General features: G+C 40.5%; 1 long non-coding RNA gene across 1 annotated transcript; it reads right to left on the bottom strand.

Moving 5' to 3' along the window:
• Positions 1 to 12,560: 12,560 nt before the first annotated feature.
• On the bottom strand, positions 12,561 to 22,946 carry LOC142861617 (uncharacterized). The gene is made up of 4 exons (XR_012912838.1): positions 22,861 to 22,946; positions 18,512 to 18,598; positions 14,916 to 15,009; positions 12,561 to 12,969 (listed from the first exon to the last, which is right to left on the bottom strand). It is a non-coding gene; the product is annotated as an uncharacterized LOC142861617 (long non-coding RNA).
• Positions 22,947 to 24,397: the final 1,451 nt, after the last annotated feature.

Raw genomic sequence — 24,397 nt, 5'->3', positions numbered from 1 at the left:
ATTAAAGGATAAAATGGTGCAAAGTCCAACACTTTATCCTGTAATGAATTGTTCATTTTGCCTGGATGAACAATTTAAAAATGAACCACATGGAATCAAGCTTCCATTCTTTGGTCTTAACAGACCAACCTAATTCCCAAGGCCTTTGAAGTTTGTCCTGAGAATAAGCAAACCATAGATTGTGAATTTTGTTTTGTCCTATTTTAATAAGCCTTCATGTAAATTCTGGCTGAGATCAGCATCATTATCCTTTCCGGAGGCAACATAGGTGGTTGCCCTGCTGAGTTGTGATCTTCCTCTGCAAACACGTACTTCATCAATCCTGTTCCCACCCAGCCCTCCGTTCTCCCTCTCCTTTTTCTAACTTCAATCCAGCACTCACCATCTACCTGTGCTGTTTATGGCTTCTTAGTACAACACCATTTCTTGGATATTTTGGAGAACAATGCGATAACATTTTCCAGAGGTGTTACTCATTTTCTAATAAATAACTGAATTGCTGAAATACTATTTGACTACAAAAAAAGTTGGTAAGCTTTGAGTGCTTCTCGACTTCAATGCACACATGAGTCTACCCGACAGTATTTTAATCATTATGGTATTTGAAAACATAAAGTGAAGCTATCATTGTGCACATGGTAAAAATGGCAGCCATTTGGTGCCACCCATGAAGATGTTAAGGCTGAGCTCTTGGAGAGCTGTAGATATTTTCAGCATGGGCAGGAAAGAGCAAATTTCCCTAAAAGAAAACATATTGACAACAAGGGAACAGGTTGCTTCTATTGTCAGTGTCCTAACAACTTTCTTAAATTAGCTTTTTAAGAGAATCCCTTCTGCATGCTTGATGACGCTCGGACCACCCAAGTTAATTTGATACAAATGTAATTTAAAAGATTCCATGTGTGTCCTACAGAAGATTTGGGTATGTGAGGTTTGAGGTTTCTCTCTCTTTACTTTTTAAAAACTTGGTGCAAGCTCTTTGCCATACACACGCTTTTGAAAGCGAGAATTTTCTGCTCGATTATCACTCACAATCTAAGATAACATTTCAAGTGAATAGATTTTACAATGTCTATTACCATTACCATTAACATCAAACACAAATCAAGAAGTCGGTTCTTCCAGTGAAGCATGTGGGCATAATTTCAACTGAAGTCTGCAGAAGTAACAGAGAAGAGATGTTGGTTAGTAGGTGATATATTAATACTTGATTGTATGTGTTGGGCCACAAAAATAAAAATGAATTCTTTTGTAGAAGGCTTAAACCAGAAAAGGAATTTGAGTTGTTCTATTGCAACTTCCTCTTTTTAAGGATGAGGCAACTGAAGTTGAGACTTCCAGTGCTGTATCTATGACTCCTTGACACTTTTCTGTAGTCAGTAGATCACTTAAAAGCAATTGGAAAGCTAAGAGAAGAACTTGTAGGTGATTCAGTTTAATTTATTTTTATCCATCATCTATAATGAACAGGTTTTTTTAAAAAAATTTTTTACATGTAATGTCAAACTCATAGCAAAAAAATTTCTAGGTCTAAAATTGGTCTAGCATTGACTAAATGTGCCAGAAGATAAGATTTAATTCTGTTTTTATAGCATCCTTAGAGAAAGTGGAGAATGTAGGATTCAGAGTCAGACATTTTGAGGTTCAAATCCTAGTTCTGCCTCTGGCTGTCCTTGAACTTTGGGAAAATTAGTCAACTTCTCCAAGGGTTAGTTTGCCCAGCTAAAAAATTGATATAAGGCCATCGTCAGAATTAAATGGGCAAGTTTTGTGCAGTACTGAGATGGCGGTGGGTTAGATGGGTGTATTCTGTTGAGAGGTCTTGGGTTCCCAGTGTGCCCAGGCCCCCAGGCCACCGATCCCTCAGGATGCAGATTTGTCCTCAGTGTTTGGCTGAGAGTACAAAACAAGCCCATCTCTCCACCAAGATGAATTATTTCATACCACTTTGCAAAGATGAGTCTAAAAGAAATGACCAAAGACATGGAAGGGAGAGGTCAAATTAGGAGTCTCATAGATCTGTGAACTGTAAAGAAAAAAAAATTATGATCTATAACATTTTCATATGTTTTACTCAAAGAAACAGAAATGAAAAGAAATACGCCACTAATTTAAGAACGGGAGGCCAAGTGTTAAATCTGGAACAGTCAAATAAAGGTGAGTCATAAAGCTGTCAAGGAAAGACACCTCTTAGGTTGAGAAGCTCTATCCAAGGCTTCTTCAGACACATCAAAGGAAAGCCGAACTGAGAGCATGGAGAAGAGATGTCTTAGGGTAAATCATCAGATACAAGCTCAAGCGGTGGCCATCGACTCAGTACTGAAGCAGAATTTGCTATAGAAAAACTGCTTTCTACTGTTTTACTTGGATTGCATTGTCTGAACTAGGATTAAAAAGCCATGTCCCAATAAAGTGATGGAGAATCCCTACACCAAAAGACAGCATGTTTCTTTAGGGAAAATGTCCACATCATTCTAAAGCCTAAAACCGAAATCGTGTCTAGGATCAAACCTTGGATGTACTACATTTTCACCTTTTGGGGCTAGACTCCACTCAAATAAAATGTGTTGAAATGTATACTAATAATGCATATGCAAAAGTAAATTCAATTGAAGATAGGAAATAAAATAATAAAAGATCTGGTACATTACCTTGCACATAGATTATTCCTAATGAATTAGAGCATTACTGTTATTACTAAATAAATATCTCAGGAGTCCAACATTAACCTTCACTAAAATAAGTTTATTCCATCTTCTATGTCTCAGATCCCCACATGGCTATTAAGCCCATTTCATCATTAGCACAAAGGGGCATAAGCAGTGGAACAATTATATTCATATTTTCCCATTTTTTGAAGCTCATAAGTTTCAATCCTTTGATATCTTTTTTGGATTTTTCCCTAAATTCTTTCTGTCCTCCCTAAGTGCTCCTTGCAGACCAATCATCATTCCAAGCCCACCTCTTGCACCCTTCTCACATCACAACCCTCTCTCTATTGCTTGCACTTTTGATCCTATAGAGACCAAGGCCCTTGAACTCCTAAAGGGTCACTGAAAAATCACTGGCATGAGGCAGATAGATAAATATTAATAGGAGAAAAGGCATGCAAATTTATCTAACAGGCATGCATGGGAGCCTTTAGAATGAAGACCAAAAGATATAGGAGAAATTGACCATTTGTATGCTTAGGTTCAACGAAGTATAGACAGCCACGTAGAAATATGAATGGACAGAAAGGGGATGATCTAATGCTAATAGACTGAGTGGGGAAACCCAGCAGGCCTGTTTGTCCAGATTCTTCTTGGCCTCTCTGGGCAGAACCTTTCCTTCTGGGTGTGGGGCAGGTCCCTCTCTGGAGGGGGGGTCTTATGCCAGTCTAACAAGGTAAGTCAGATAATTTCTTTGTGGCCAGTTTTTACACAGAATTATTTTAGGTTTCAGGAAACTCGGCTGGCTTTCAGGAAAAGAAGTTCTGGCTTTTATGACCTGCCTTGGGGAAAAGGGATTGCAGTTTCTCTGGCTGTCCTCAGGGGAGAATGGGACTAAAAGACAGGAGGACAGGAGAAAGTCAGAGAAAAACTTTTGTTTCGGAGGCTGTTTCTGAGGCCTTTATTTGGGGGTATTGTTTTCTGAGCCCCAATAATCCCATCCACCACATCGTTTCCAATTGATTTATTCCCTTCTCCTGTTCAGTTATCCATTCATCTTCCACCTTGTCTTAGTCCAATGGTTCTCAAACTTTCTGGTCTTGGGACCCTTTGACACTTTTAAAAAATTATTGAGGAGGCCAATGAGCTTTTGTTGATGTGGGTTATAACTGTCAGGACTTACTGTATTAGATGTTAAAACTGAGAAATTTTAAAAATATTTATTAATGTACCTTAAAATAGCAATCATCATCCCGTTAAATGTTAACATATCTTTATAAAAATTACCTATACTACAAAACAAAACAAGAGCAGTACAAACTGACGTTTGACATTTTTGCAAACGTCTTTAGTATCTGGTTTAATGGAAGATAGTTGGATTATCGTATCTGCTTCTGCATTCTATCTGTTGCAAGATGTTGCACTGGTTGAGGTAAATTAAGACTTATTTGGCCTCATGCAAATCTATAGTTGGGAAATGGAGAAGTATTTTCATAGTCTTTTCAGATAATCATGGATTTTCTTCTGTGACACTATATAACACCAAAAGGGTATCGTTTCTTAAGGTTGGTTGCAATATGGAATGTGAAACCATATCAGTGAGATTTGTAATCTGTTACATTAACATCAATTGGTCGATCTTACACATTAAATGGATTGGTTGCCCATGCGTGATTTTATATCATCATGCATTATTCATTTGGCAAATATTGGTTCCCTGAGTTATGCAGATCTTCCAAATGTTGACACATTTAATTATACAATATTAAAAAATTGTATTTGTTACTATCACCACTAATCTCATCACGAAAGTCTTTAACTATTATGAAGCTGTCAAGTTCATGGTGGTGGATAGAAGTTTTCCAAAATTCTAATTTTCACTTGAAAGCTCAATTTTTTATCATAGGCAACAAATTCTGTCAGTTGTTTCTCTTGAAGTGACAGGTTCACTTTTTTCATTTTTGAGAAAGTGTCTGCCAAATAACACAGATCTGAATTATTCTCATTTTTCTGCCAATCGTTCTTTCAAGTAAAAATGGTGTTCTGTGAAAAAAGCAGCTAGATTAGTTCGCAGCTCACATGATCTCATGAGTACTTTTCCTCGAAGTGACCATCGTACTTCAGTAACCAGCAGACGTGTTTTATCCATCCTTCCCATTCGATCATACAAAATGTTTAAAAGAGATATTCAAGAACTTAGATTTAATAAAATTAACACTTTTTATTGCTTCATTAAGAACATTAAGTGAAACTAACTTTCTTTTCCCACGAATGCATGGCAGTGGTGAATACACTGACTACCCGTGACTGGTTTACGCTAAGGTGCCTGCAGTGTTTCCCATGTCGGAGCATCACCGTTTCAGATGTCTCTGCACACTTTTTAAAACCCCACTTTCCCTTCCTTATGACGGCTTCAAGAACTGATATGGAATAAAATTGCCTCTACCCCCTTAAACTTGTGCATACTGATACATCCCCGAGTCTCTCCAGACCTTATTTTGCCTTCATACTTTAAGTATTTATATGAAGCATTTAAAGGATATAAACTCTTGCTGATTGCTTGATTGATTTTTAAAATAGCTTTAAAAATCAACTGCACATTAACAGGTTAGAATACACCTGGCTTAAGAGTTCTAAGTGCCTGACTCATTAAGGAGGATGCTGAAAAGCTGAAGGGTGTCCAGGAGAGGTCAGCCGGGTTAGTAAAATGGCTAAAACCACATCCTGTTAGTACCTATTGCGAGAACTAATGACATTCATGCAAAAGATTTCTTAGAAGGACATAGAGGCTACCATCAAATATTAGAAGAATTATGTTGTGTAGAAAAGAGATTACATGGCGACCTAGGAGTCCCAGGGGCCTATTTTTAATTTGATATTAGAAAAAAATATATTTTCTAAGAATTCTGCTTGTCCACCAATGGAATGGGATCTGTGGGGATATTGGGAGCAATAATCAACACGCTCAACAGAGATGGGACGATGCAAAGACATGGAAAAGGAAGACTGAGATATAAAGGCCTAGGAAACAGCATAGAAAAGCCAATTTACAAAAGGCCCATTTTGAAGACCTCCCAATTTTACCATGGTTTGCTTGCTCATTTTCAAGTGTGCACAGAGAAATAGATGTGTCCAGAGATAGACCACAGTTGGGAACACTTGGTGGGTTGCATTACCATTAAACACTTTCTTTCACCTCTCACCAGTTCTTATTCCTTTTGAGGGCAGGGGTTGGATTGTGGCATACTTAGGCATGTGGTTGAAAGGCATCGAAGCACCTGCACAGGTGTGCAGAAACGTGTGTACACAATTTCACGATGGCCATGAACCCCAGACTAAGAAGTCTCACATTAATGACTTCTAAAGTGTTTTCCAACTCTCAGATTCTATACTTCCGTACATTTCAGGCATTAAAGCACCTTAATAAAATATCATTGTCACAATTCCTTGTTCCATTTATTATGAGAGTAAAAAGAAATGTTTGATGAATTAAAATGAGTTGGGCCAAAAATAAATAAATGGGACATGATCAAACTACAAAGCTTCTGCACAGCCAAAGAAATAGTCATGAAAGTAAACAGACAACCTACAGAATGGGAGAAAATTTTTGCATCCTACGCATCCGATAAGGGACTGATAACTATAATATACTTAGAACTCACGAAAATCAGCAAGAAAAAATCAAATAACCCTATTAAAAAGTGGGCAAAGGACTTGAACAGAAACTTTTCTAAAGAAGACAGAAGAATGGCCAACAAACATATGAAAAAATGCTCAACATCTCTAATCATCAGGGAAATGCAAATCAAAACCACAATGAGATATCACTTAACCCCAGTGAGAATGGCCTTTATCAAAAAGTCTCCAAACAATAAATGCTGGCGTGGATGCGGAGAGAGAGGAACACTCTTACACTGCTGGTGGGACTGCAAACTAGTTCAACCTCTGTGGAAAGCAATATGGAGATACCTTAAAGTGATACAAGTGAATCTACCATTTGATCCAGCAATCCCATTGCTGGGCATCTACCCAAATGATCCAATGACACTCTACAAAAAAGACACCTGCACTCAAATGTTTATAGCAGCACAATTCATAATTACAAGGCTGTGGAAATAGCCTAAGTGCCCATCAATCCAAGAATGGATTTAAAAAATGTGGTATATGTATACCATGGAGTACTATTCAGCTCTAAGAAACAACGGTGATATAGCACATCTTATATTTTCCTGGTTAGAGCTGGAACCCATACTACTAAGTGAAGTTTCCCAAGAATGGAAAAACAAGCACCACATATACTCACCAGCAAACTGGTATTAACTGAGCAGCACCTAAGTGGACACATAGGTACTACAGTAATAGGGTATTGGGCAGGTGGGAGGGGGGAGGGGGGTGGGTATATACATATATAATGAGTGAGATGTGCACCATCTGGGGGATGGTCATGCTGGAGACTCAGACTTGTGGGGGGAAGGGGGGAATGGGCATTTATTGAAACCTTAAAATCTGTACCCCCATAATATGCCGAAATAAAAATAAATAAATAAATAAAATGAGTTGGGCTGGGCTGGCTAATTCTTCTGTATGGCAAAGTCAGTTATCTCTGCCTATTAGCTAGGGGAAAGTGATTATCTCCAGAGTCAGATAGGCTTCAAAAGGCTTCACAGCGTGCTGGAAACGAGTGGAGATTGGGGTTCATTCCGTGACAGAGTCATTGCTTGTATGTGGGATCAAATGTCCTGTTCAGATGCCTTCGATAAATCATTTAACCCCACCTGTAAACTATAACTATATATGTTTATGTTTCCACACCTCTCAGGGAAATGTTGTAGTTCAAAGTAAGTGACATTTTAAGAAATAATTTGGGTTTTCCCCCCACAATAAAGCTCTGTCAAGGCTGGAATTTATTAAAATTTGTTTGAATGCTTGCCTCAGGAAACTATTTGCTGAGAGAACTGAGAAATTAGTTGGGCAAAGGAAACGCAGCTAATACTAAGTGATTAGAGCAGCGCGTTTAACACAGTGTCTCATTAAATGTTCTTTGACAAATTCGCTCAGATTATCTTGGTTATGACTTGTGACAAGGACCGAGAAATGGCTTGAAGGCCTGGCGGGCCAAAGTGACAGTAAATGGTCGCTGAGTTGTGAGAAAATGCAAGGGGAAGTGGGGGGAGGAAGAAGAAGGAAGCTTCAGGGATTGATGTTTGATCTGGTCTTATTTAATATCTTCATTAATGATCCGGAAGAGGGGTAAATAGCCTGTTAATTAAATTTTCAAATGAGACTAAATTGGGAGATGCTGTAAACATGCTCAAGGACAGAAAAGTAACACGGAGGCACCTTGAGAGGCCGGAAGGATGGGCTTGAACAGAAAAAGCCAAAAGCATGGGAGTGTTCTAGAAGGAAACAGGGGGCAAGGAGCAGTAGAGCCCTTTGTGTGTGTTTTGTTTTCCCTTGTTCCTTCCTTTGTTCTCTCAATGTTTATTGTAGCACATGGTTGACACCTGCCAATACCCATTGGTGGCATCACATCTGTACACCTTGAGATCTGCTCACCGATTCTGTCTGAGGGCTGTATTCTGGCCACAGGAGCAGGACAAGCCAGAAGTGTGGGAAAGTTAACACCACCAGCAACAGCTCTCAACCAGAAAAGACTAGAGGGGAATGACTAAGCACCCTCTCCCCCCCCCCTGCACTCCAGGTGACTCTGCATGTTTGATGTTTGCGGGAATTCCCCAGCAAGACAGCTCGAGCTGCCCACTTGGGCTTGAGGTCATGCCCTTTGTTGGCTCCCTTTCCTTCCCTGTCACTTCCCAGCTCATCTACCAGCGTTGAGTGGGGTCACCTCTGTCTTGGTCCACTTTATGCTGCTGTAACAGAATACCACAGACTGGGTAGTCTAGAATGAACCCAGGGACATACGCACAAGCAGCCTAAGTACCTTCAATGGGGCTTGGACTAATGTTTAGAACTCAAATCAAAGATGTCAGTCAACTGAGCTCACCTTTCCAGTTGGAATCATATTTCTGATGATACACTATCGTATAAAACAGGGGTTCTCAAAGAGAGGTCTCTGAGCCAGCAGCATCAGAATCACCTGGGAACTTGTGAGAAAGGTAAATTCTTAAGCGTCACTCCAACCAAATTAATCAGCCACTCTGGAAATGAGGACTAGAAATTTGTATTTGAAGGAGATTTTCAAGTGATTCTGAGACCTGCTAAAGTTTGAGAACCATTAATATACCAGAACTGAATCCAGACTCACACATACACTGCCCCAAGTTTCCTCATCCAAGAAAAAGGGGGATTATAATATTATTACGCTGTGTACAGTGGCTCACTCCTGTAATCTCTGCAATGTGGGAGGCTGAGGCAGGAGAACTGCTTGAGGTCAGGAGCTCAAGACCAGCCTGAGCAAGAGTAAATTCCCTTCTCTACAAAAAATAGAAAAATTAGCTAGACACTGTGATGCACACCTGTAATCCCAGCTACTTGGGAGGCTGAGGCAGGAGGATCACTTCAATCAAGGAGTCGAAGGCTGCAGTGAGCTATGATGATGCCACTGCACTTACAGAGCGAGATCCTTTCTCAAAAATATGTATATATTACTATTCACCAGGGGAGTGTTATGTGGATTAAACAAAACAATGTTTATAAAGTGCCTACACATCATTTCTAACGCTATATTTTCACAGGAGATGTCTTTTTCTATCTCTCTCTCCCCTAAGACTCACAGATTAAATTTCAGTGCAGACTTTGATTCCCAGGATATGTCTCTAACTTCAACCGAGTTTGTCCCACAGATTTTGCAAGAAGCCACTCCTGTTAACTAGTGTGGCCCCAAGTGACTCCGTTGATACCTTTGGATCAGACTGAGAAAGACAAGTGAGCAGAAGGCACTGACCATTTTCAGGAAAGCATTGCTGGAAAAATCTTTGGCTCTATTGAGTCTTTCTAGTTCAAGTTAGTATCTGAACTTTCCACTGGCTTATTTATCATCAGGAACAGATACCTGAGAAGCTGGAGGCCACCATAACCCCCATGAAGTACACCTGGACATAAGGCCAATTCCCCAAGGCAGTGACCCCATTTCTCTGGCCTTAGAACGGTACCTATTTTGACTTTCTCATCATTATGTAACTTAACCACATGTCTCTGGCATCCTCTGTGCTCACTCAAAGGGCTAATTGGCTCATTTCCTTGTATTTCTTGTGCTCAAAAGAAAGGCATCCTGTCCATGGCTCAATGTCCCAACGACCCAACCACAAAACAAGGCATTTTACCCTCACCACTTGTCATGGCGCAAGCAACCAAATGTCACCTTAGTAAATATTAATGGAAATGAATTGACTAAAGAAACCAAAAACCCACAGGACATATTACACTAGACTCCATGGACAATGGGATGGTAATGGTAATAGCCTACGTCTGAGGAGAGACTTTCAGAAAACTGAAAACACTTTATAATTAAGTGCCACAGTGGTGCTAAATCTATTAGTGGATAATTGGATGCAGCCTCAGCAGAACTCAGGCTGGACAGTACCGCCCCAACCCTGTGGGCCACTGTTCTTTCCATCCCTACCAGCAGACATTTCTCCCAGCATTCTCCACCCACAGGAAAATACAACAGCTTAGAATCTGAACTCTAGTGAGCCAGACTGAGGTTATCTCAAAAACATTGTGCCTGAAAATATATCTTCCATAACATGGAGAGATAATCTACGCCCCAAGATTTATTTTTTTTAGCATAATGATGGTTTCAGCAGCAGTGCTATGTCATACAGTAGAGTTCAAACATCCTTTTCAAATACGTTAGCATCTCAATGCCAAGGGCATTGAATTCATCTCTGTACTTGATCCTGAAGAATGCTGTGGGAAACACAAATAAGTGGTTTCAAATGTCCATAAGAATGCAAAACATGAATTCCATCATAGTATGATATGAGAATGATAGAATATCAACATGATAATGAAGCAACAAAGAAGGTTCTGTCATCTCTGGCTTAGAGAACACATTTAACAAATAAAATCTGGATAAAAACAGAACTGCTTATAGCAGCTCTAGAGAATTAAAAAAAAATCACCCATGCACCATATTTTGTTTTTATGTATCTAACTGGTTAAATTTGGTATTTGCATATGAAAACTGTAAAGAAGCAAACCTGGAGAGTTCTGATTTAATACTGTGAAATGGATTTTAGCTTTGGACATACCACCAGCAGCCTTCCTGCAAAAATACCTATGAAGACCCAGGAGAGGAAACATTATAGCAATAAGAAAACTGGGATTTGCAATCAAACTCTTACCAGAATCTTGGAGAAAGCTCTACTAATTAAGAAGCAGATCAAACCAGATTGGAAACTTGCTCTGCGACTCACCAGCTCTGTGCCTGATTGAAAATATGCCCCCATTTTCCACCAAGATTCAGGAATTCAACATCCGTGCCAATCACAAAATTGGGCAGCTGACTTTCCACTATAGGGGTGCTTCCTGTTTTAAGTTATCAGTGTGCTGTTTCATGCTCTCCACTCCAACCAATGCCTCTCTTTATAACTTCATTCAAAGACAGCAACAGCAATATTGATAAGGACAACAGCAGCTATTATTTAAAATTTACTATACACTGTGTGAAGTGTTTTACAAGTATTACTTCATTTAAACCTTGCAACACTTCATAATAATAGAGCTGTTCTTATCTTCATTTTAGGAAAATGAAGTCCAGAGATATGAAATAATTTGCTAAAGTTCACAAGATATGTAGAAGTAGAACCAGGATATGAACTCAGATTAGAAGATCCTCAAGCAGGCAAGTACTGGATTATATCACAGTCCTTATAAATCTGTGAAGAAACATGGAGAAACTTAGAGTAGCATTTAGCATCACAGGAGATCTTGTCCTTCCCAGCGGTGTGATATAAGGGATGGGGAAGAAGAGAAATCAAGAGCTCTAGTAGCAGCTAGATGGGGCCTTGGAGGAATAACGGAGGGCCTGAAGTTGGAAATTTTCATTTTCGTGCTTTCCATCTTTTCAGAATGTCAGAGCTAGGAAAAATGGAAAGAATTTTCTATCTCAGCCCTGAAGAGTCACCTATAAATGGAATCTAGCTAGACCTTGGAGGAAGAAATGTTGCCAGCACCAGAGAGCAAGGCCAAGAGCAAGGGAGCATTCTTTCTATTTGAGGATACAACAAAAATATAAACAAATGAAATTATGAATATATAAATTGAATAAAAATGGGAAAGAACATTATCATGTAAACTCAGAGGCTAAAAAGACTTCTCAAAAATATTTATTATAAAAACTAGAATCTGGAAAAATAGTCTGAGACTCTCACTTAAATAAAAAACAATTTAACCTTTATGAGACAAAAAGAGAACATCCTAATAGAAAAATTTGAGGTGAAAAGTCAATAGGTTAGGATTAAACATGATATAGTGATATAGTCAAACAGAAAAGATTTGGGGGAAATTGGAAAAGCAATAAAAGAATATAAAACTACATTAGAGGTTAAAAAAAAAAAGAAGAAGAAGAAGAAGAAGCGTAATTGACATAGCAGAAAATCAGTCAGTAATATGGAGGACAAACTTCAAAAGTTCCCCCTGAATTCAGACAAAAATTAAAATGATGGGAGAAAATATTTTAAAAAACACACAAAATAGAGATCAAACTTTAAAAATAGAACAACTGAAATAAACACAATATTCAAAGTCATAGTTATGAAAACCTTCCTCTAGAGATAAAAGAAATATGAGTATGTTGATAAACATTTCACCATGTTTCAAGAAAATCAGTGGAAAGAAATAATAAACACATGGACCCATCCAAAAATGTATAACCATTAGAATAAAGTTTTAATTATTACACATTGGTGGGCAGAAAAAAAAAATCAGTTTACACACAAAGTCTGACTGACCTTATACATTTTTAATACTAACTGCTAAAAAAAAAAAAAGTGAGGCAATGATTAGCACATTTTGAGGACAAAGTCGTAAACCAAGAATATTATACCCAGCCATGTCATTTTTCTGAGTAATGGAACAGAAAGTAAGTGTTGAAGAGGTAAGGGTGAGAGATCATCTATTTGCCCTTCTTTTAAAATTAGAATTAAAATTAGGAAAACTCAACCCAAGGAAGTCCTATTACAAAAGGACTGGTACACTCTCTGTGGGTTATGACTTCAGACAACCACACCAGAACTAATGAACCTGCAAGCATTGTTAGAGGGTGTGGGAGGCGGTCTCTCTTTCACTTTGGATGAAGCTTCAAAAAATGTATAATGAATTTTCACTCTTAATTATTCAGGTTGAAGAAATCATTCTGGAAAAGAAAATTCAGAAATCCAAATAAATATAAATATTATTATTTAAAAAAATCACCTACTTCCCTTAAAAGAGACTAGGGAGGAGAAATTATGTGGTCATCTTTAGTAGATAGAATTTGTTTTTTTTTTTTTGTTTGTTTGTTTTTTATAATTTGTTTTAATTAACTTGATTCCCTTTAAGATGCTTGTATTATCTAATAAAAAAAAATAAACTATTAAAGGAGAAAATAGCATCATCTCACTTCAGCTAAAAGGATCGATATCTTTGGCTTTGCTCTGCTGGTGCTAAAGCTTTCCAAGTGTCTATTTTAAAGAAGTAGGACACTGCTTCTGGCTGGTTGAGTTCTCTGCACGCTAGCTGCTGTGCTAAGGGGGTTGACTAGATGATCTCCATGGCCCCAATTCAAAAACACAATGGCTCTTCCGGTTCATGGAGCTCGGCCAAAGCAACCAGCCAGTCCCACTGGTCAGCCTTGCTCTAGGAGACAAGTCTTGTCAACTGGGGTGCATTTCAGAAGCTCACATCCCCTGATTTTTCAAATATATATATATGTATATATTTTTTTAATTACAAAGGTAGCTCATGCTTACAACAGAAAATTTGGAAAACTCTAAAATCTAAAGGGGAAAATAGAAAATGTCTCATAATCTCATGACTCAGAGTCATGATTTTTCAATTCGAGATTGCTGGGAGGCAAGTCATTTAAAGACAGGAGGACACCACCACACGCTGCGGGGCTGTGACAGTTTCCATGGCTCTACTTTGCAAAGGAGACAAACAGACTGAAGCCGCCACACGAGGACTTGAGGGCTCCTCAGCTAGCTGTCCACACACTCCAGGCTCACATAAAATCAATACGATAACACCCATGGAAGCACTCTATAAACTCAAGGATTATGCAAATGTTGCTTGCAGTTATTCTCAGGAACGAAGGGGTCGATAGCTTAGTATTGTCCTGGTTGCATAAAGGGGAATTCGCTTCCAAAGAACATTTTCTCCATTTGCTGCCGTTGGAGGTGTCGCTGTCATTTCAGCGTTTCTTTGTGTGGCATGGCAGGCTGCTCTTTGGCATTTTGTCACCCACGGGGATCTGGCAGGGCCTGTGGTTGATCCTGGCAGACACATACATCGTTTCAGGAATCCGCTGCTCCATTCTCAGCGCTGCACATTTATAGATGGTGCTCAGATCTGCTTTGACCCCAAATGAGAACACAGCCTCAAGTGCTTCACTTTAAAGCACCCTACAGTCAATAAGACTTGTCTCCCAGAATAACGTGGCAAGAGCCGGAAGTCATCGCAAGCATATGTGTTGACATATACATGCTTCCTTCTTGTTGTGTGCATTCTTTGCCCTCTTGCTATGGGAATGATGTCAGGGCACAGCCTCCTGAGAGAGGGCTGAAGAGGAAATGCGATTTGTCAGGATATAAGATGACGGGGTAGACAAGAGATTTTTGCCAGCTTCCTCCTCTTATGTTCATGTCCTCTCAGACAAGGCTGTTGGCCTGTTGATCCTTACTTTAGAAACACTCTTTTCTTGAGGCTTACCTAAAACCACTCCCTCCTGATTTTCCAGCCACTTCCCTAGTCCTTCTTTCCTGGTCTCCTTACTCATTTCTCTCTCTCTGCTCAACCTTTAAACGTTGGACTGATATTAGCCTACACCTACAAGAGAGCCAACCTCTTGCCTGCTGGTTTGCCACTGCATCCTCAGTGCTGAAAATGACATCTGGCATGTAGTAGATGCTCACTAAATATTTTCAAATGAGGGAGTTGAGTGTATGAATGAATAAATGAATTGTTGACAAACTCTCTATTTCTTTAACACAGTATTTCTACACACTTCTAAGCAATTCATCCTCATGCCCAGAGCTGCCCACCATTGCTAGGATATTTCACTGGGTAAGATTCATGGATCCTGCTGGGCAGGGTGGCTCATACCTGTAATCCGAGCACTCTGGGAGGCCGAGGCAGGTGGATCGTTGGAGCTCAGGAGTTCGAGACCGGCCTGAGCAAGAGCGAGACCCCATCTCTACTTTAAAAAAAAAAAAAAAAAGAGAAAGAAATTAGCTGGACAACTAAAAATATATAGAAAAAATTACCTGTGCATGGCGGCGCATGCCTGTAGTCCCATCTACTAGAGAGGCTGAGGCAGCAGGATTGCTTGAGCCCAGGAGTTTGAGGTTGCTGTGAGCTAGGCTGATGCCACGGCACTCTAGCCCAGGCAACAGAGTGAGACTCTTGTCTCAAAAAAAATAAAAAAATAAAAATTCATGGATCCACCTGAAAATCCAAACCCAAGGACCCCACTTCTTTTTATGGGGCTGCCTAAAGTCACGCCATGTGGATCCCCCTCAGAATCAACTCTCCTCCAAGATCCAACCTCAGGCCCTCCATTATTCCTCCAAACCCCTTTCAATCAAAATGATAGTGTTTAGTCAGGCAATGCTTTCCCAGTCCTTCAAGGTAAGCCGCGCATTCATTCCAGATACCTTCACTTTCTGGGAAACCTTCTCAATATTTCTCCTCTATTAGAAAACTCCAAAAAACTTTCCACAGAATAGGGTCGCATAAAATCACTAGTTTCAGAAGCTCATTGCCACCTGAAGGCAAACTAGGTCATTTTTCTGAGCCTCAGTTTCCCATTCATGAGGCAGATGCGATAATGTTAGAAAGGATTAGATCAAATAACACACAAGAAAGGGTCTAGGACCACGCCCAAGACACAGGGGGTGTTGAAAAAACGCTGGTTGAGTTTGACTCCTGACAAGCCCCGTTGCCAGAGCTCATTCACAGTCTCATCCCAGCGAACAGGAAACAAACCACAGCGAAACAGGGACAGTGCATGAGTGGCCACCGGAAAAGGTGCCTTTGAAATGGTGGAGGGCGGACGCTTTTACTGAAGCCTGATGAGGACCAGGCAGCCAAGTGGTGAAGGCACAGAGCTGGAGGGAGAGGTGAGGGGCAGTGACTGCCTTAATAAATTAGTAAATAAATTAGTTCCCCACCACCCAGAGCAGAGCTGAGAGAATTCTCAGCAGCCCGTGAATAGAGAGAGAGTTTTCAGCCAGCCAGGACTCAGGGAGGACTCAGGAAAGCGGGTGCAGGCACTTGAGCATGCTGCCTGGGATTTTGCACCTGGGCACCTGCTGGCCTCGCCCCAGTCCCTTCCCTTCCCAGTCCCTTCCCTTCCCGGTCTCAGGGAATGGCAGAGAGTCTGTCCCCAACCCGCTCATGCCCTGCTACAGCCACCCCCTCACCCTCAGCACCTGTGTGCTACAGACCAAGCCTCACAGGGTTAGGAATCTGGTGGGACAGAGCAGAGCACTGTTGCCAACTTCATACACAAACCACCACATTAACGGTGTTTTATACCAATTAATGTTTTACTACCACTCTGCAGTGGGAAACTCTGTCCTGCATTTCAGATCTCCCTAGAGTGCTGAGAAGAGGAGAATACACTCATCTAGCAGTAATCCACAGATCTTACTACCTGGGAGAGTCACAAAAGGACACACCTGACTTGGGCATTACACCTGAATGTATACAATCACCCAGATCACAACAGTGTTTGCAATTAATGAACAGGGGCTACCAGCTAGAGAAGAGATGTGCAGACAAACACAGGTCCCCATAAATAATGGCTTTATGAAGAACCAGTAACCCACAAATTCTTCTATGGGGATAGGAACATAGAAAACTTTAATATCCTTCTCACCATTTCCTTTTTTTAATCGAGTTTCTTCATATCTTTGATGAGTGAGATTTTCCTCGAAAGGCCAAACTGTGATGAATTTGAATAGCAGATGCGCTTCAATTGGAAGCAATCTTAGACATGGTCGAAGTTTAACACTTTTATTTTAGGGTTGCAGAAACTGAAGCCCAGGAAGGGTGTGTTGCTATTCTAGCCCAAGGTCTCCCAGGTGAGCCAAGAAGGGAACCCAGGAAGGAATCCAAAACCCAAGATATCTTCCATCGTGATTTTTGCCCTGTCTGCTTACCGCGCCTACGTTGTTTACTTAAGAGTTTTCTTGAAGTCAGTGCATTTTTTTCAATGGAGAAGTTCACTACTATGAATGGAAACCAGTATCACTTACCATAAATACAAGGCAACCATAGGCATAAACAGAAGGAAAGTGAAACAATGTTAAATTCTAAGCAAGCTCTGAAACCACTTCTGGTTAAATAGTGATATTAGTGATTAGTGAAATGTCTTTGATACTAGCAGAAGCACTGAACAAAAATAGGATAGGCAATGGTTGTCTCAATATGTGACTCAGTGCCACCTAAGGTCATATTTCTGTATCATCCACTACATGGTCATACCCGGGGCAGCCTTGTACTACCCCTAACATAAGGCTCACCTCCTCCAGGCAGCCCACCAGAATAAGCCCTGACGAAGCAGCCATGTCAGTGAATTAGGCGACACTTTCTAACAGCTACACACTCTCCCCCATCACCTTATTCTGAAAATTGAGAACATTCTTGAATTTTAGGTGAGTATTGTTGAGAATGTGCTCTAAGAGGAACACACTAGGAAAGAAAACTCACTTAATAGGAGCTTGCCAAAAAAACAAACAAACAAAAAACCTGAGTCTGTAATTATAATCACTGAGATTCAGGTTCTCATAAAGGAAACATTTAACACACTGCCATACTAGAAAAAAAATTTTTTTTTTCCCCTGGGTCCACAGTGTTTGATTAAAACAAAACGATCCTTTCTAATTTGTTATCTTCTATTGTTTTGTGTGCGTGAGTTATATGCAATGCAATCCATGTTTTTAGAATTAAATTGTCAATATTAATTGGAACAATAAGAACATCAACAAGTAACATTTTCACGAACCAACTGCAGGGTTTTGCTTCACGCGGCCCCAGGCTCAAAACTAGCCTGAGTTAAATACAACTCACATGGCAGTCAATGTGTTCATTACAAATACCTATGTTGTACCAGTCAGGACACATGTTTTATCTCATCTAATCTCACAGCAACTTTAGAAGGCAGTTATTATTGGCCCCATTTCACACATGAGGAAAACAAGGTTCAGAGATGTTAAGTAACATGCCTAAGATCACACAGCCAATAGCAGGATTCAAACCCAGATCTTTGATGCCAACTCTGGCTGCCCATTAAAATCATCTGGGAGCTTTGTATAATGATCAGTGTCAGAGCTTCACCCACATTGATTCTGCTTAAATTAGTCTGATGTGGGGGCTTGCCATCATGTTTATTTTTAATCTTTGAAGGTGCTTGTAGGGTAACAGGTGGCATTAAGAAACTCTTGCGTTACACCATAACCCCATCGTTATTCCTTTGTCACTTTGTCAATTATTTTTAAAATCTGGTTTCCTACACGTCCTTTATTATTTCCTAGTGAATGTTCAGCAAGCACAGAAGTCCAAACCTCTAAGAAAATGGGTCACCGCCCAGCGGTGGGGAGCCCCCAGCCTGAGAATGGGACGTCCTGGGCCCCAACCCTGCCTCTCCTCTGATTTAGCGGGAACCTCAGGCAAAGCGCTCAGCCTTGTCTCCTCACCTGCAACAGGAAGGGCTGGACTTGGTGAACTTCAAGCTGCCTCCCAGCTCTCAGCTTCCGTGATCAGTTTCCAAACGCCGCGAAGCCCTGTGGACACACAGCCCCCGCCTTTCCAACGCCTTTGCTTTCTTCTTCCCTCAGATCCCTCTCTATTTAATGAGCTTTGGCCTGAGTGTGTCCTGCCAGTCTTCCCCAGTCCCCAGTCCTCGTGAGCTGCTCCGAGGGCCCTGGCATTTTTTCTTTTTTTTTTTTTTTTTTTTACCATGGGAACAATTTCTTTCATTACAAATTTGCTTCTACTTTTTTTCTTACCCAACTTCAGCTCCCTCCAGTCTATAAGACTCTTTTAATATACACAAGTGTCCTTTCACGGGTCTCGATGAAGCACAATCATTTCCTAAAGCTCCTCCCAAACCAGGGGGCAAGGCCCAGCAGGTAGGGGTGGAGAAAAAAGAAGAAGTTCACTGCAGGATAAATGGCATTATCATACTCACACCATAAGCAGACAGGGGAGTTAAAATTCAAACACGTGCATGTGCGTGCAAACACACACACATGCACACACCCAGGCACTTCCAAATTTTAAAATGCTTTCAATATCTCTATTCCAGATAGAGATATTCCAATATCTCTATCTCCCTTTTTCTGCTATAGAATATTTAACACAGAAGAATATTTTTTAGAATATGGATCATTTCACTTCATGGAATTCTTTTACTTGTGTTTGTACATTTGTTTAGTTTGTTTCTCAAGATATACAGGCCTCAGGATACATTGCCATAAAGCAATTTAGGGAAACTCAAAATACAGGTTAATACTTACCCCTGTCCTATGCTATAAGCTAAATCTAAGCATGTGGATACTCTCAGGGGTCCTCAAACTTTTTAAACAGGGGGCCAGTTCACTGTCCCTCAGACCATTGGAGAGTGTGCACTTTGCGCCCGGGACAAGTCAGCTGCTAAGCAGGACAGGCAGCGGCAGCAGAAACACGTGGAGGGCCAGATAAATGTGCTAGGCGGCCCGAAGGCAGTAATTTGAGGACGCCTAAGTTCTAAAAGTCTGAGCCAGGGCAAAATTGTGATGCATGGGCCATGTCCTTCCAAAGGGGCTCCCATCACTTGGGGTACACCTTGCCTCGGCACAGACTCACCAACCTTTCCCCACAGGCCCCAGATTTCCCCAAATTGCAGCAGGCCTTGGAAAATTCATAACATTAAATCCGGGGCTGATTATTCCACGATGACACTCAGAATTTTTTAGGGCATGACAGACTTTATGAAGCGTTTGAACAGCTCCGTGTCCCCTAGGAAGCAAGACAATTTTCCAGGCTGCACCAGGACAGAGTATGGGGAGCATCCGACAGTTTTTCTGAAGGAAACAATTCTGTTGATTGGAACAGTATTTTGCAAATGCCTAGTTAGTTTTCATAGGTTGCAGCTTTTTAAAATCTCCGAACATCAGTTTTACATTTATCCTTGTTGTTGTTGCTTTTTTTTTTTTTTTAAGTGGAACTAATAATCAAGCCTTTTAGGGCAAGTTTATTGTCTTGGATACAAATGTTCCCCATCCGACTCCACACAACTACCTTCCCACTATTAGGTGGGAAGAAAAGTTTTCGGTCCTTTTCATTATTCCCCCTTTGTCATGAAACCATTGGTGTGTTTTTTATTTCCAGACAGAAAAGAGAGTGTGTTTATGATTTTGCCTTTATTTTTAGACTGCATTCTTCAATTCTTCTTCTAACAGTGTACATTATAGCAATCTCAAGTTCTAATTTATTTATTGTTAAAATGCTAATTATGCATTTGCCTTGTTTTTATTGAAACTAAGTTAAGTAACAAAGTTAACTCAGAACGTTTCCAAATATCCCTTTGGGCTCCCAATAGAAAATCAAGTCTCGCCAGGGAACAGGACAGAAGCCTCGCTAGGACTGTAGATCCAGGGAGTCACTTCTGGGTGAGGTCACCAGCCACTTCAGCAGCGAGGCAGAGTCTAACCCGGTGGCTGCTTCTACTAACAAGGCGGAACCCCAGGAAGAGCAAGAGCCCCTCCATTATGTTCCACCTTCATAGGGACAACAGCAAACAGTGCCATTAGTGAAAGTACAGGAAGTTACCAGTCTGCAATGAGTGTGATGAGAGTGAAGACCCCCAAGGGCCCCTGTCATTGTCTATTGCCAAAAGTCCACCATTAATGAAGACAGAGGCAAGATTACGAGCCTGGCTTCCAGACTCTCAGAAGAGTGATCTTTCCAAATGTGAGCCCCAAAGCTTCGTCTGTGAGTAGCAGCAGAGCACCTTCCATCCTATGATTCTGTGAAAGAGCCCCCCCACACTCATTAATCCTTTACCACACACCCAGTTCTATGTTTAGTGCTTTGCCCACATTATCTCATTTAATTCTCACAACAATCTTTTGAGGTATTATTAGGGATATTAATAATTCAACAATAAAGCAGGGAGTTAAGCAATTTGCACAAGTTCATCTTGGCTGGTCAGCTGCAGATCCAGAATTCAGTCCGTAGCCCCTGGTCTAACCCACCACGTTAGTCTGTCTCTTATATTATTTCTCTCAACTCTTTGATGCCTGACACCAGCATATCCCATAGGTTCTGGATCGGCAATGCCCATGACCTTCTTCCCTGACCACAGAACTCTAATAATGAGTCCAGGCAGCAAGCAGATATCCCTAGACCTCAGGGAAGGTGGGCCTCTTCCCAGGATCAGGCAGTAAATAATGAATGATCTAACGACTCATAATATAATCGCATTCCCCTAGCTCAGTGACTGGTGTAGGGTAGTGTGTGATCCCATTATGGCAGAGAAGTAATAAGAATTCTCAAGGCTCTCCTTACTGCCTAAAAAGACAGAGTTGCAGAAGATAAGATCTTTAGCCTCTGGCTCTCAGTTTCTGCTTTAGATGCTGGCATGAGCATGTGATGCCTGGAGCTGAGGCAGTCATTTTGCAAACATGAGGTGACTGACAACCATAAAGGCAAAAAGATAATAAACTGAGGATGAAGGAGCAAGACTGTTAGAAAAATCCTGGTTCCTGGATGTTTGAAGATGTTGCCGAGCCATTGGACCCACCTAAAATAAGTGCCTACCTCCATATTTCTTGTTATTTTCAAAAGTCAAATATTGATTGCCAAGGCAGCCATCAATCAGATTTTCTACTCCTGGAAGCCAGAAGCATTCCTAACTGAAATGAGCTATTAGTCCAGAGATGTGTCATTTGCAGGTAGCTGCCCAATCCCATGCTCAGACTGACCTTCTTTATAAAATGTATGCTATGATAGCTAGAGTTATACCAGGGTTTTATCCTGGATTTTATGCTCAGTAGCATTTAACATACATCTTGAAGCATCTGCCACACACTAATCTACTATCATTTGGAATGTGGATTTTTTTTTTAATTTTTTAATTTATATATAAAAGTTGTACATATTTTTGAGGCACATGCACTATTTGGACACATGCACATAATGTATCATGATCAAATCAGGGTAACTGAGATATCCATCGCCTCAAACATTTATGATTTCTTTGTGTTGGACACATTACAATTTTTCTCTTCTAATTATTTTGAAATACACAATAAACTATTGCTAACTATCCTTTCCCTACTATACTATAGAATACTAGAACTTATTCCTACTATCTAACTGTATTTTTGTACCCATTAACTGGAGTACGGAATTTCAACTAAGAAAAATAAATCCTGATTGTTTGAGGTTAAAATTTATAGAGGGACACATACCCCACGTGTGTGGCCATATGAAAAAGTAATTGTTTTATATCCACTACGAGTTGGTAAATCACAAGATTATTTAGTACACAATAGCAATTTGATAACTATTCAAGCAGAACCCAAATCTTGATCCTTCAAGTTCAGCCTGAGCCATAATACCATATACACCTCAGTCTGCAGATCACCTGCAGAAAGATAAAAAGAAAAAACAATGCCTGAGTATCCCCACAGAAGGTCCATCCCTGCAATGTGTCTCTCCCCAAACCTACAACTTTTTTCTTCCCCTTCCCTATATGCACACTCTAGGATTTACTAGTTTTGAACACATACGTGGTAGGCATACATTAACATTTGCCGTTTGAGTCTATCGTATTTTGAAACTATACTGCTCTATTTTACCACATAGAAAACTTTCCTAAGATACTCCAGCTCTGTGCCTGTCATCCCTGAATTGTCAGTTGTTCAATCAACAAACATCGATATGTGATAAGCATAGGACTTGTGTCTAAAAGGGTCAGGCCACGCAGTTAGTTCTTTTTCGGTGACAACACAAATAGCAGTGACCCCAGCACGAAGTTATGGTATTCTCTTATTCTTACCCAAGAATTCCATCTCTGGCCTTGGAAAGGAAGCTAGAACCATGGATGCCCCGTTTTCCCTGCTCTCCTCTGGAAAGACAAAATGGTAAGGCAAAACATCTGGCTCGAATACCTCGGAGACAATAGTGTCACATTCCTTGAGCTAGTTACTCCTCCCTTGGCTTGGACTAAAGAGAAAGTAGCAAAAGACAGACTCAACTTCCTTGTTGAGTCTTCCTTGTTGACTCAACTTCCTGAGCCTGTTCCATTCAGCTGGTCCTTTGGGAGAAAATTAGATAGCTGGATGAGACAACTTATGTTGTAAAATCCACTAGAAAGAAACTCATTGCAAAGACTACGAGCTTCTTAAAAATATAGGGTTTCTTAATGGTTTTTGTATCTTCAGCACCCAAAATAGTCCCTGACACAAAGTAGGTACCTGATAAATGTGTGTGTAAAAAATAAATGAAGAGGCCGGGCGCGGTGGCTCACGCCTGTAATCCTAGCACTCTGGGAGGCCGAGGCAGGCGGATTGCTCAAGGTCAGGAGTTCAAAACCAGCCTGAGCGAGACCCCGTCTCTACCATAAAAATAGAAAGAAATTAATTGGCCAACTAATATATATAATATAAAAATCAGCCGGGCATGGTGGCCCGTGCCTGTAGTCCCAGCTACTCGGGAGGCTGAGGCAGCAGGATCGCTTGAGCCCAGGAGTTTGAGGTTGCTGTGAGCTAGGCTGACGCCACGGCACTCACTCTAGCCTAGGCAAGAAAGCGAGACTCTGTCTCAAAAAAAAAAAATAAATAAATAAATGAAGACACAGTGTTTATTATTATGATAATGATTGGTCTTTTCATTATTACTATTATTTTTTCATCAATATCATCATTATTATATACAGATAAATCTAACTTTGTACCTTTCATTTAGGATACAGGATAAAGAAATACGGTCTGTAATAAAAACGTGGTATTCTGGTCTGGTTTTCAAGGTCTGAACTACAAAAGCACCACAAAATGTAGAGCTGTGTTTAAATGAAATCTTATTTTAAACTTGCATTTTAAAAACCCTGGAATGAAAATCTAAAGTTGGGGATCTCCACTTCGTTAGAGAGGAAATTATTAGGTCCCCTTTTAATGCACTCTAAAGGGAGAGCATCACATCAAAGATGCACCTGCAATGTTGGAACCCCATAAAATGTCCAGGAGGAAAAAAATCCCTTAGACAAAAGCACCTGATTTTTTGATCAAGCATTGTATTTGTCAGAGTGGATGATTGGGGTAGCACTGACAGAAATTTTATCACATTTAACATTTGTTCATTTCACACTTCAGGCTCTCTCTCGATCGCAGAATTTGTTTCATTGGCATTTGTCATATCTCGGCTATCTTCTTTCACCACTTTGTAGATGGTGGCTTTTTTAGGCGACTTTTTCTGAGCTGAGGATTTTTTTTTCTAGGATGCCAATCCAATCTGGTATTTCAAAATGCCAACACCATTGGCCCTGCTGGAAACCGATTAAACAATTTCTATGCCTAACAGCTCTTTTCAAGTTGCTG

Source organism: Microcebus murinus, chromosome 17 (assembly GCF_040939455.1).
Source record: "Microcebus murinus isolate Inina chromosome 17, M.murinus_Inina_mat1.0, whole genome shotgun sequence".
Classification (NCBI taxonomy): domain Eukaryota; kingdom Metazoa; phylum Chordata; class Mammalia; order Primates; family Cheirogaleidae; genus Microcebus; species Microcebus murinus.
Note: the sequence above shows the minus strand (reverse complement) of the source record. Positions and strands in the feature narration are given on the sequence as shown.